Here is a 12,571-nt window from a genome sequence, read left to right as displayed (position 1 = left end):
CACCATCCAGGTGACAAGTCCTTTCTTGTTAAAAAAAAGGACCTGAGCTCCTGCCTAGGTCTTTTTTCCCTCAAGATTAATTTTCCTGGGAAGCTCCTTTGTCCTCCTGCAAGCAGACTTCTCATAGTTGTTCAGAGACGCCCAGACAGGTGGTAATTCCGTTTAGACCCATGCTGCGATATCTGGGCAGAATTTCCATAATCAACTGGGTGAGATTCAGTATGAGTAATCAGTTGGTTATCTGCGACTTCCTTAGGCATTCAGAAAACAGAAGTAGGATTATACTGACCAGGTAACTTCCAAACTATTTCTTTAACATCTATGAAGATTCCTGGGCCTGGGTAGTTTCCAGTTCACATGACTCCATGGATAGGACAGTTCCAGCACTTCTAAAGTGTTGTATATGATGAAGATATTTAGTCTACTCTTGAGTGACCCTCTAGGATCTAATGGCACTAAATTCTCAGGAAGCAACCTAGCCTGATAAGTGTGCCTTCCCTGCCTTTAATGTTGCCTAAAGGTAGACCCAATATTTCTGAATTGAGTTGGAGCTAACCTGCACAGTGGCATTGGTTCAGAGGGTGGGTTGGGGCTGATCACATCCCAGACCTCACTCACCAAGCCATGTGTTCAACCCAAGTCTTCACTGGTCCAGAAGAAGAATAAAGGTGCCAGATGGGCTAGAAGTAGCTCAGGTTAAGTCACTAGTTCTGTGAATCCTCTGGGTAGATGAAGATCTTTTGAGTAGACCCATGCCAAATCAAAACCCCTAGCTTTTGTCTGAACAGCTTCACCAGGTTGAAAACCAAAGGGAGATGAGATAGAAAATTAGACCCAAGTAGTTGAAAATCTTTGTTTCTACATTTTTTTCCTCCTTGTGCTTGTAACAGAGGCCTTCAAAATGACAAAAGGGCTCAAAACTAAAAGTACTATTTGCAGATTATACTTTTTGGAGGAGGGCTGTTGTGGTATAGTACAGAACACTAAAGACAGAGGTCCTGGCCCACCTGAGCTTCAGAGTCTTTACCTATAAAATAGTAAAATATAGTCTATACAGGCACTTTAAGAGATATCTAGAAATAACTTTTGCATGTCAATATTTTATATACATTGTTAAGTTCTATAAAAATATGAAGGAGGATGATAATCACACTCTAAATACATATGGTAGGTTTACATTTTTCAATGATTTTTATTTTATTTCAAATAAGAAAAGTGACAAGTTTTAAATACTGCAAACTGTTTCCAAATTTTTAAGCATCAGATAACACCGTGGAGAGAGGCATGGTCTCACTTTAACCCCATTAGCAAAGAAAACAGCTTGCTTTCTCTTTCTTAGGATGACCCAATAATCAAAATATGTGCAGGATACCAGGTCATACCAAAGTGAGATCCATTAGGTTTAAAACCTAGAAACAAAGAATAAGCCATGAAACAAAGGGAAATATGTTCAATTCATAGAGTAAAGAAGTAATTTTCTCCCCAATCATTGGCTATAATGAAAGTAAACACGGAAATATGAGAAAGGCTCTCAAATAGAAAAAGATCACAGTACAACAAAGCAAGGATACTCAACTAATAGCCTCTGCAATGTGCACTATTAATGCTGTATATCTTGTTAGTGATATTGATATGCTTTTAAAAATGATACAATACAATTTCAAATCTGAGTGTCTTTCTCAAAATTATATAACCACATCAAACCCTCCAGCCTCATTTTTGTTTCTTTTAAGCAGACATTAGTCACCAGTGTAATGAAACAAATTCTTTACTAATATAATTTACACTTGAACTATCCATGCAGAGAAGGTAGCACTAAAAATGAGAGGAGGGAGGGGCTTGAAGTTGGGAGGTTTTCATTATCTTTTCAAAGGAATGGAAGGCCACTAATGGGATGTGATTTGAGATATGTTTTAAGAACATTGATTTGGGAAATAGTATAAGGGAAGCTGAAGGAAGAGAAACTGGAGATAGTTAATTATTACAAAGTAGCCTGTTGGTGGGATGGCAAGCCAAGAAAGAAAAGAGATAGCTTATTACAATGGTCCTAGGCTCACTTATTCATTTGTCAAATATTTTGAGTTCTTGAATGTGCTGGTTATGAGCTAGACACAGAGGATGCCTTAATGTTAAACAAAAAGCTAGTGAGGGTGATACTAAAATAATTATTTATACAATTTAGTATATAGTAATAGATATAGATGACCTATATAAAGGTAAGGGCAATATTTTTATAAAATCATAAATAAAGGCTACCGATAAGAGTTATGAATCAGGCAAGGCATCCTTGATGAAATGACATATAAGATAAATAAAAATAGTGGAAGGAATTAACTAGGCAAAATGGCAGGGAGTGAGTACAGGGGAAAATGTTGACAAACATATTTCAAGCAGAGCAAATATCCTGTGCAAATGTGCAAATGCCCTGTGGCAAGAGCAAATGATTGAAAAAGAATGTATGGTTGCAACTAGAGTACAAGAGAGAAAAAAATAGACAAATAGGTGATGCTCATGTAATACATCAGGTGGTGGTTAGGTATTTAGAAGAAAAATAAAGAATAAGAGGAATAGAGAGAGAGATCAGGGTGCAGGGTAACATTTGAGCAGAAACTAATGGGTGGGTGCCTGCGGATAGAGCTTTCCAAGTAGCAAATCAGCCTGTTTCCTGAACTGAGAGCCTGCTTGCTGTATGCTAGGAAAAGAAAAGATACCATTCTAGCTTCTGTAGAATGACCAAGGGGGAGAACATTGGAAATGAGGCCAGAGAAATAGCAAGGATCATTGACCACTACTCTGTGTGACACTGAAGGGTAGTGAAAGATTTTTTTCACAGAAAAATTTCATTATCTTGTTTTTTATATAAGTCATTCTGGCTACTGTGTGAGAAACATAGTTTCTTCTGCAGGAGCAGAAGCTGTGGTGACTTACGTAAAAGGAGAGATCAGGGATGACTCCTTAGCACCTGACCCCTGCACCTGAGGAGCAGTGGTATCATTCGTGTAGACCAGCTATACTGGAAGAGGAGTGGGCTTCTTGGACAGGTAGCAGAAGAATCACTGAAGGGGAGGAGAGCATGAAACACATCTTGGGCATTTGAGAGTTTGAGCGGCTTTGTGACATCCAAGTGGAGATGCAACTGTAGGAGTCCCCAGTGAACAGAGGATGACTGAGGTTGTGTGTGTGGAACAGATTGCCTGAGAAGAGAGAATACACTGACAAGGCAAGAGGTGTCTAAGACCCAGTCCTGAACAATACAAGTGTTCACTCATGAATAATATCGTGCTAACAACAATAATAATGCATAAACGTAAGAGGAGAAAGAGGAAAACCTGAGTTGCAGCAGCATATACTGAGTGCTTATTATCTTCCAGGAACAAATCTTCATGCCTCCCATGTATTAATTTATCCTCACAATAACCATATCTGGATTCTTTCACTCTCTTTATTTCAATAAGTTCCATTATTTAACTAGGATAAAAATTTCTGTCATCAGCTCTCTATTAGTTTTCTATAGTCATCTGCAGACTCACGTTGCATTTTATTTCAAGAAAAGCTTTATTATTCATATTTTTAGACATTTTTGTTGTTAGTCCATATGTGCTGAGCTCTTTTGCTGTCTGTATAGTCTCTCCCTATTTGTCATCCACATCTATTTCTTTTTCTGAATTCACTGTTATATCTTTGTGGACTTTTCTCTTTAATTATGTGTAATTTCCTCTGTGCCTACCCACAGATTCTCCCTTTTATATTTGGTTTTATTCTGTTTAACTATGGCTTTTATCTATAAATTTTTCATCTCGAAATTACAGTTTTCACCTGTAAATTTTTTCCTTTTCCATCTCCTTCTTGAAATTTTTCCTTTTTGAAGCATTCTCTTGGTTTTCATGCTGCCTCTCATGGCTGTTTATGTTTTCTCCCTGCATCTTTATTCCTTCTTATTGTTCTTTTCTAGAGCTTTCCCTTCCCCCTGAGATCTAAACCTTCATCCATTTGTGCTCAGTCTTCTCGCTTCTTATTTTCTCTCCCCAGCATTCTTCCTTCAGCTCCATAGATTTAAGGAACATCTACTATGATTTTCTAACTTAAATTTACAACCCAGCCTTCTCTCTGGAGACTTATAGTCAGCCTTTTAAAAAATCCATTTCAATGTCCACTAACCTCCCAGACTTAGGGTATTTAAAACATAGCTTCATGTTTTCTCCCTAAAATCTGCTTTTCTTCCATCTTTCTTAGTTCTGACATGGTACCACTCTCTGCCCAAGTGCTTACACCAAAACCTTCATATTTATTATTGGTACCCATTCCCAAATCTGATCTAACATTTGGAGGGCTTCAACCTGTCTCTCATGATCATGAGAAAAATCACCCTAGTGTCAAGTGCTGTAGATCTCATGTCCCAGTCAAATTCTTCACTCCTTAAAAAGATACCACCAATTTGCGGGGCACCTGGGTGGCTCAGTCGGTTGGGCGGCCGACTTTGGCTCACGTCATGATCTTGTGGTCCGTGAGTTCGAGCCCCGCGTCAGGCTCTGTGCTGATCGCTCAGAGCCTGGAGCCTGTTTCAGATTCTCTGTCTCCCTCTCTCTGACCCTCCACTGTTCATGCTCTGTCTCTCCCTGTCTCAAAAATAAAATAAAAAACGTTAAAAAAATTAAAAAAAAAAGATAACACCAATTTGCTTAGGATGAAAAAAAAAATGCCCGAAGACGAAAAAAAAATGCCCGAAGACGAAAAAAATTATTTAATTAGCGGATAAAAATGTCTTTAGCCCCAAGAAGTCAGAGGATTAAGGTTAAAAATAATGAAGTAAATTAAGTCCATAGAATTAATCCTTTTGCATTAAACTAGTAAATAGTCTTTGTGTATTATTTATTTGATATATTTGTAATGTTTAAGAGAACTTGGCATATTAGAGTTGTGAGTACAATTTACAATGTTTAATTACTAATTTATACTTGTGATTTTTAGGTGAGAAGTATAAAAAATATTTTATCACATACTTATGATAAACTATAATATTAGTTGAGTTGCAACAAAGAACTTCTTAAGTGCTTTGTAAGTTTTGGTTGGTCATATTATTGAAATAGTTAAGAGTTAAATATCTTAAAAGTATAAGTGATAAAAATATTAAATCTCCTTAAAAGTGGTTGCTTCAATCTGTCAGACTTCGAATAGATAAAAATGAGATTTTAATAAAATAAATTAGTATTTTCAATCCTATTAATCTGAAGGGGGGAAGGCACACACACACACACACACACACACACACACACGCACACACACATACAAACCCTTGGGAAATACTGACATGTGCCTGCAATAAAGTACATTTTCAACAAATTGCTGAATGAAAGAATGAGACCAGATCTACCTTAAATTTTTAATCCACTAGAGATCAAGACACACAATGTGACCATTTATTTGATGGGAACAAAGCTTTTGGGGAAAAAGCACCAAGGATTTGATGTATTGTATGAACCTTAACAGCAACCACATACCTAATAACTTCCTGATATTGCTAGAGTCAAAGCACCACTAGTCCGTGACCACATTCCCGTGTGTTTGCTGGACTTCCCTCGTCTCAGAAGGCAAGTAGATAAGAACTTCATTTAAAGTAATTAAATCCTGCTAGCAGAGCTTGTAAATACTACCAGTCATATGCCTGTTCTAGGAAAGAAACTCATTCACCTAGACGCTTTCCTCCATGGGCCAGCACTGAAACCTCATTTCACTAACTGTACCATAGAGAGAGTCTATGGCCTTCATAATAGATTCTGGACTCCAGAAACCATTTTTAAAAGGCTCACTTTCATTTTAGCAGCCAAGTCAGATTACCATATTGTTGATTTGATCAACTGCCAGAAATATTCGACTTTTAAGCTTGGTGTAATTTCAGACTAGACCACGCTACCACTGTTTAGAAAATCTTGCGGAAACAACCTTTGAGTTCTCTCCGGGTCAATTTAAAAATAAACATAGTTATGCTTACGATCGTAGACCTAAAGCTGAAATGTTCTGTAGTCAGATGCGCATCTTGTGCCATTTTACAAAAATCTTCCCAGAATCCAACCATTGGATCCAAGCCCCTAGTACCAATTTTACACATTGGAAACGTTTGTAGGGTAAAAATACCAAAATCTTCTCCAAGCCAGATCTGACTCTTTTTCTTCAGTAATCTGTTTCTATGTGTAAACTTTGTAGATGCATCTGTTTTGAGTTACATAAATACACCAAAACGTATTTTATACCAGGAAAATTTATGCATTCCATATTCTCACAGTTTGAAAATGGCCAAATTTATTCTCTTGAATAAATGCTCTGGGGATAAAATCAAAAGAACAACTCAAAAGCAATATTTTGAGAGTTTTTGCCAGAATCAGAGAAAAAGAAGGTACATAAAAATAGACACACGTATACAATATATATGTCCCAATACCTATTTATCCTGAGAAAGGGGATATACTGCAAGTGATTTGGCCATGCAAAATTTCCTTATTTCTGGCTTGAAACATGAAAATATTTCTATTTGTATATAGGTGTGTTTAATATTCTTGTATTCAGTTCAAAGTAAATGAGAGAGTTGAGAAGGTATCAGTTGGGACCATAGAGAAGAAAGGATTTTCTGCAGCACTTGTATGACTACCAGAAGGTTATCACCATCAAGATAGTATGAACATTGATATTTCCACCATCCAGAGCTGCTGGCAGGCAAAGAGAAATGGATCTTTATGTCACTACCTTTATGTCATTACCTCCTTTTGTAGGAAAATGTGTGTCTAGGGTGGGACCTCATCATCCATACTCTATTTCTCCACCTGACTCCAGACAACTGCAACAGGAAAAGAATTCCAATCAAGATTCAAGAACAGGAGCAAGCAAGCAGTGGATGTGGAAGATGGGAATCTTGGCAGAGGTAGCAGAAATGGTAAGACAAATACTTCATATAGAGCTACAGTGTGCTTCAGGGACAAGAAATCCCTGACAGTTTCCCAACCCAAACCCATTATCCTAGTATTATGCACTCATGTTTCATAATGCCTGGTGGTTTCTTTTAGCTTCAGCCCCATGACCATATACACTATCATCTGTAGCACAGGATCAACTTTGCCCACCCCTGTCCCCTGAGTCTATGGATATGTGCATGGCATCAGTTATTATTACATTGGCAACATCAGGTAAAGAAGCTGGAAAGCTGTTCAATTTTCCGATTCTGTCTTTTTAGAGGTTAACCTAATTTAAATTAATACTTAGAACTATTATGGATTTGTATCTTTAATTAAAAAAAAAAACAGTCCTAAGAAAGGGGAGTGTTTCAAAGATTTTTTCTCTGCATAACACATAATAAGATCTTAAAATGCAAATGAAGGGAAATAAACAGGTGAAATCAATAGGGACATTTATCATCAAGCAGCTGGACAGAGAAGGTAAGGGTAATATATATAAAATCAGGATCTGCCACAAGTTGGCCACAGCATAGATACTCTCTTTGAGAATAATACAGAGAAGATTCTATAGATGGCCATGTACTTTCTGGATTATAAGCATGGAATGTTCGTGTAAACAGCTCCTTCTTTCTGTCTCTGTTTCTGGTAAGGTTTTGCACATTCTGGGCTCCTGGTCCCATCAGTAAACCCTATCTTTCACTAATCCTTCACTAAGCTCTTTCTGAAATGATTTCTCATTTTCTGTGCTGGCTATTTTTAAAACTTGTACTTCACTTATTTCTTTTTATTTTTTTCCCATTAGGAAATATAATATCAGCCCAAATATCAACCCTGTCTGGTATAAACATGAAACTGAGATGGATCTCTATCAAGAAAAATCCCCAGATAATTTTCATACAAAATGAGAAGCAGTAAAGAATTGACACTCCCAAAATATAAATTCCTGGGGTGCAGGTAGCTCAGTCGCTAAGTGTCCAACCCTTGATTTCGGCTCTGATTATGTGCTCACATCACAGTTTGTGGGATTGAGCTCCATGTCAGGCTCTGTGCTGACAGTGCAGAGCCTGCTTGGAATTCTCTCTCTCCTTCTCTCTCTGCCCCACTCCACTTGTGCATGCACACATGTACACACTCATGCTTTCTCTCAAAATAAATAAATAAACATTAAAAAAATAAGTTCCTGTGGGGTGCCTGGGTGGCTCAGTCACTTGAATGTCCAACTTTGGCTCAGGTCATGATCTCACAGCTCTTGAGTTTGAGCCCTGCGTCAGGCTCTGTGCTGACAGCTCAGAGCCTGGAACCTGCTTCTGCTTCTGTGTCTCCCTCTCTCTCTGCCCCTAACCCACTTGCATTCTGTCTCTGTCTCAAAAATAAAAATAAACATTAAAAAAAATAAAAAATAAATAAATTCCTTTAACAGTTCTTGAATTTCCTTAACAAATCCCCACGGAGCTTTGCATTTCTGTTGCTATGTTTTTGTAAAATTTTTCTCAAGAATCTATTTTTAATAATAAAAATGAATTAAATTTTAATATTAATTTAAATTTGTTTAATTCCTAGTGCATCAATTATATTTTGTGTACTATCTTTAATTATAAATGTGTAATTTTTCAGTCATGTTATGAATTACATAGGTTTTCAAATGCTGATCTGGCCAAGCAATAATTGCTTGTAGCATTATATGTATAAAAAAGAATATTATAAATAACATACCAAAAAGAGCCTTCAAAACCAATCTATTTTACATTGAGTTGTGCCTGAATAAATGTTTGTGGAACGTATAACCACCTATATGTCAAAATTTCTCATTATAATTCATGTTTAGTAAGTTTTCCAATGTCAGTTACAGGATCAACAAAAAAATACTGTGAATTCAGCAATTACCTTCATACAGAAAGTCAAGTGGACAGTGTGAGCATGGTCCAGTCAGTCTAACATGTGTATTTCAACTTTCTAGCACATGCAGAGATTGAAAAGTGTGCAAAGGGACCAACAGCCCTGATTTCAGTAACTGGAAAGAAACTACTGCAAGCTTTATTAGCAAAAAAAAGCAATCTTTTGCATTTGCCTGGATTTTAAAACTCACAGAACCTTCTGATAAAATATAATTTGGCCTGCAGATTCTGTAATGAAAAGTTCACGATTATATATCTCTGAAACTAATTTTTATGTGCATAAAATATGTCCCAGAAGTTCTGCCAATGACTTTTTTTATGGACTGAGCAAAACTTGCTCCTTTAAATCCCTAGGGATTAAGTGTCCATATATAGCCCATGGCAATTGAGCTTTGCCTGCACAGTTTGAAGGTTTCACAGAGTTTAGGAGCAGTATGAAATAGATGTGGCACTCTAATTTTTAAACGTTTGCAGAATATTGTTTTCATGGCTGACTGGTCAAAAATCTAAGATAAATTATGTATAGTGACATCTGACATATTTTTCTTAAGGCTTGTAGCTAACTGATTTTTCTCAAATTATCTATGCCCCAGTGATTTTATCCTTAATTAATTTTGGTTTTGTGATGAAGAATTTAGGTTTAATTTCCAGAGAAACGATTCCAAAAGTATCTTCTCCAACTATAAGCTTCTAAACCCTCATCCAAACTTAAGTTTACTCTTTCAAAATTCTATTTATTAAAAAAAAAAAAAAACTACATCTTCAGAATCAAGTATACCACTGTTGCCCAATATGATTCATCAATTGAACAAATATTAACTGAATACCTCTTCTTTGCCAAATATCTCATCCAGATGAAGGAATTAACTTGTTGCTGAAGCGTCTGGTTTGATAATGTTGAAAACCTTATTCATCTAGCTAATATTTATAGAGTTTCTCCTACGTTCTAAATACTATGTTGGTCATGGGTTTGCAAAGAAATGATTTGAAAACGTGCCCTTGAACAGCTCACATTCTTGCCAGGAAAGCCGTAATAAGCAAATAATCACAAAGAGATAAATGCCCCATAGAGGTACTTTGCAAAATATGAAAACTGAGAGGGGGAAGCATCTAATCTTAATGTAAGGCACAGATAGTTCAAGCAATCTTCCTAGAAAGGGCAGCACTGGAGCTGGTTCGTGAACGGCAATTAGGGATTTTGTAGAGCGCAAAGTGGGAAAGGGCATTCCAGAAACAGTGTGTGTGAATCCACAGTCTATGTGAATGTATGAAAACGAGAAGAAAGGCAAGTATTTTGGTGAAACAGAATGCAGAGTGTAGGGGAGCATTAAGGTGTGAAGATGCAGTTTTGAAATCTGGACCTGAGAAGAGATGCTATCCTTGGAAAATTGTCATTTGATTCACATAGTTGCAGAGTAAACACTGAGAATTGACTGACATTATGTTTTGTATCTGTTATTTGCAGCTGATGAAGAGGCAGGGCTGGAGCCAGCACACCCATGGGTCAGAGGTTGAGAGTAGGTCTACACATAATAATGAAAACAAAATTTTAAAAGACTAAGGAAAAATTTTCACCCCAGCCTGCATCTTCACTTATCAATAGAATCAGCCTCAACTCTACATTTCCAAAGGGCACTTTGGTAGACGTAAAAAGCCTGAACCAACTTCTGGGAGCACACTAGCTATCTTCTGCTTTGTGCATTTATCTTACTCAGTTGTTATTCTTTGACCATCCCAAAATTTTGTAACTTTTAATTGTGTACCAGCATCTATCCAGAGTAATGCCCATGCACTTCCTATACAACTTGCCTTTTTATTTTATAGGTTATATAAATTCTAAGATAGGTTTAATTAAGATATTTATGGCTCATCCCAGAAGTGATATTTAAGATGAATGCAAAATGATTGAGGCAGACATATTTGTTAGCTGGCCGTTGTTAATAATTCAGGTAGTAGAAGATTATGTCCTGAACTCAAGTGTGTGGCACTCAGAATGAAGGGGAAGGGTCAGATTTCAGAGATTACATGGAGAGTTCCAGACTTTGGTAACAGAATAGATCGAAGGAATGGAAGAGAAAATGATGCTTTCTGGGGACGTTACTTCCAGATTAGCCAATGTCAAACCAAATTCACACCAAAAATCAGAAGAAAATCTGGATAAACAAAAAGAAGCACTTTAACTGAAGATACAAGAGAATTACCCAGTAACCAGGACTTGAGGTGTTCAAGGCCCCAGGAAACAGGAAATGCATTAAGGTGAGTCAACTATTCTAATTACTTTGCCCTTAGATGCATTTGCCATTCAAAAGTAGACTGGAATCTTAGCATAATGCCCTCCAGTTCCATCAATCAGTCAGAGAAAGACAGATGTCATGTGTTTTCACTCACAAGTGGAAGTTGAAAACTTACAGAAGACCATGGGGGAAAAGAAGGGGAAAAATAGCTTCAAACAGAGAGGGAGGCAAACCATAAGAGACTCTTAAATACAGAGAACAAACTGAAGGGTGTGGGGGGTGTAGGGGAGAGGGGAAATTGGGTAATGGGCATTGAGGAGAGCACTTGTTGGTATGAGCACTGGGTGTTGTATATAAGCAATGAATCACAGGACTCTACCCCCAAAACCAAGAGCACACTGTATACACTGTATGTTAGCTAGTTTGACAATAAATTGTATTAAAAAGAAAAAAAATTAGGCTGGAACCAAGAATCTCAGAAACCAAACAGAAAGAGATAGTGAAGCTAAACTGGTGACTGATATTTTCACAAATACAAGAGAGACATAGAATTCAACACCCACTGAAATGAAGCAGAACTAGTAAGCATCATAAACTTTCTATTAGGACTCCTATAAAACTATTCAATATAAGCAAAGGTAAACTGGAAATAGATCAAATTTCACAGAATGAAATTTGTATTTGGTCAGCTTAATCCCAGACTATTATATAGTCCACCCCTTATCAAATTACCTCTCAAAAACAAAATTATACTATCTGAAGGAAAAACACCATTCAGAATCTCTCCAATTACTTATGTATGATATCTAGCAGTCCATAAAATATTACCATGCATACCAGAACACAGGATCAATTGATCAAAACACAAAAGGGAAACAGATAACTAAAACAGATCCATAGATGATAAAGATATTTGTTTTGTCAAACATAAGCTTGAAAATTGATAAAAGACCTGTCACGTTCATAGGAACAGCAGGAAGACTGAGAGCTGACTTCTCCGCAGAAACTATAGAGGTCAGATGACAACAGAATGGTATCTTGATAATGCTGAAAGAAAATAACTGGCAACCTAGAATTCTATACCTAGGAATAATATTCTTTAAGAATAAAGTCAGAATAAAGTCATGCCAAGCCAACTAAAACTGAGAGGTAATTATTGGCAGACACACTAAAAGAAATACATGCAGAGTTACTTAGACATAAGGAAAACAATCCCAGAAGGAAGTGGAGATGCAACGGGGATTATAAGGTAACAAAGAAAGTAAAGATGTGAGTAAGTATAAATAAGTACTTATTATTAATACAATAGTAATGTTTGTTGAGTTTAAAACACATGTAAAATTAAAATATGTAATAAAAATATCACAGAAAGTGAGATTCTCACATTGTAAGAGAAAGGATAGAATTAATTGGAATTAGATTCTGATAAGTCAAAGAGTAATGTTGTACTATTTGGGGTAGCAAAGAAGTAATGCATAGAAGGGAAAATGAAATAATA

The sequence above is a fragment of the Puma concolor genome, chromosome B1 (genome assembly GCF_028749965.1).
Source record: "Puma concolor isolate L17-30 chromosome B1, mPumCon1.1.hap2, whole genome shotgun sequence".
Classification (NCBI taxonomy): domain Eukaryota; kingdom Metazoa; phylum Chordata; class Mammalia; order Carnivora; family Felidae; genus Puma; species Puma concolor.
This window is presented reverse-complemented; position numbering follows the sequence as displayed.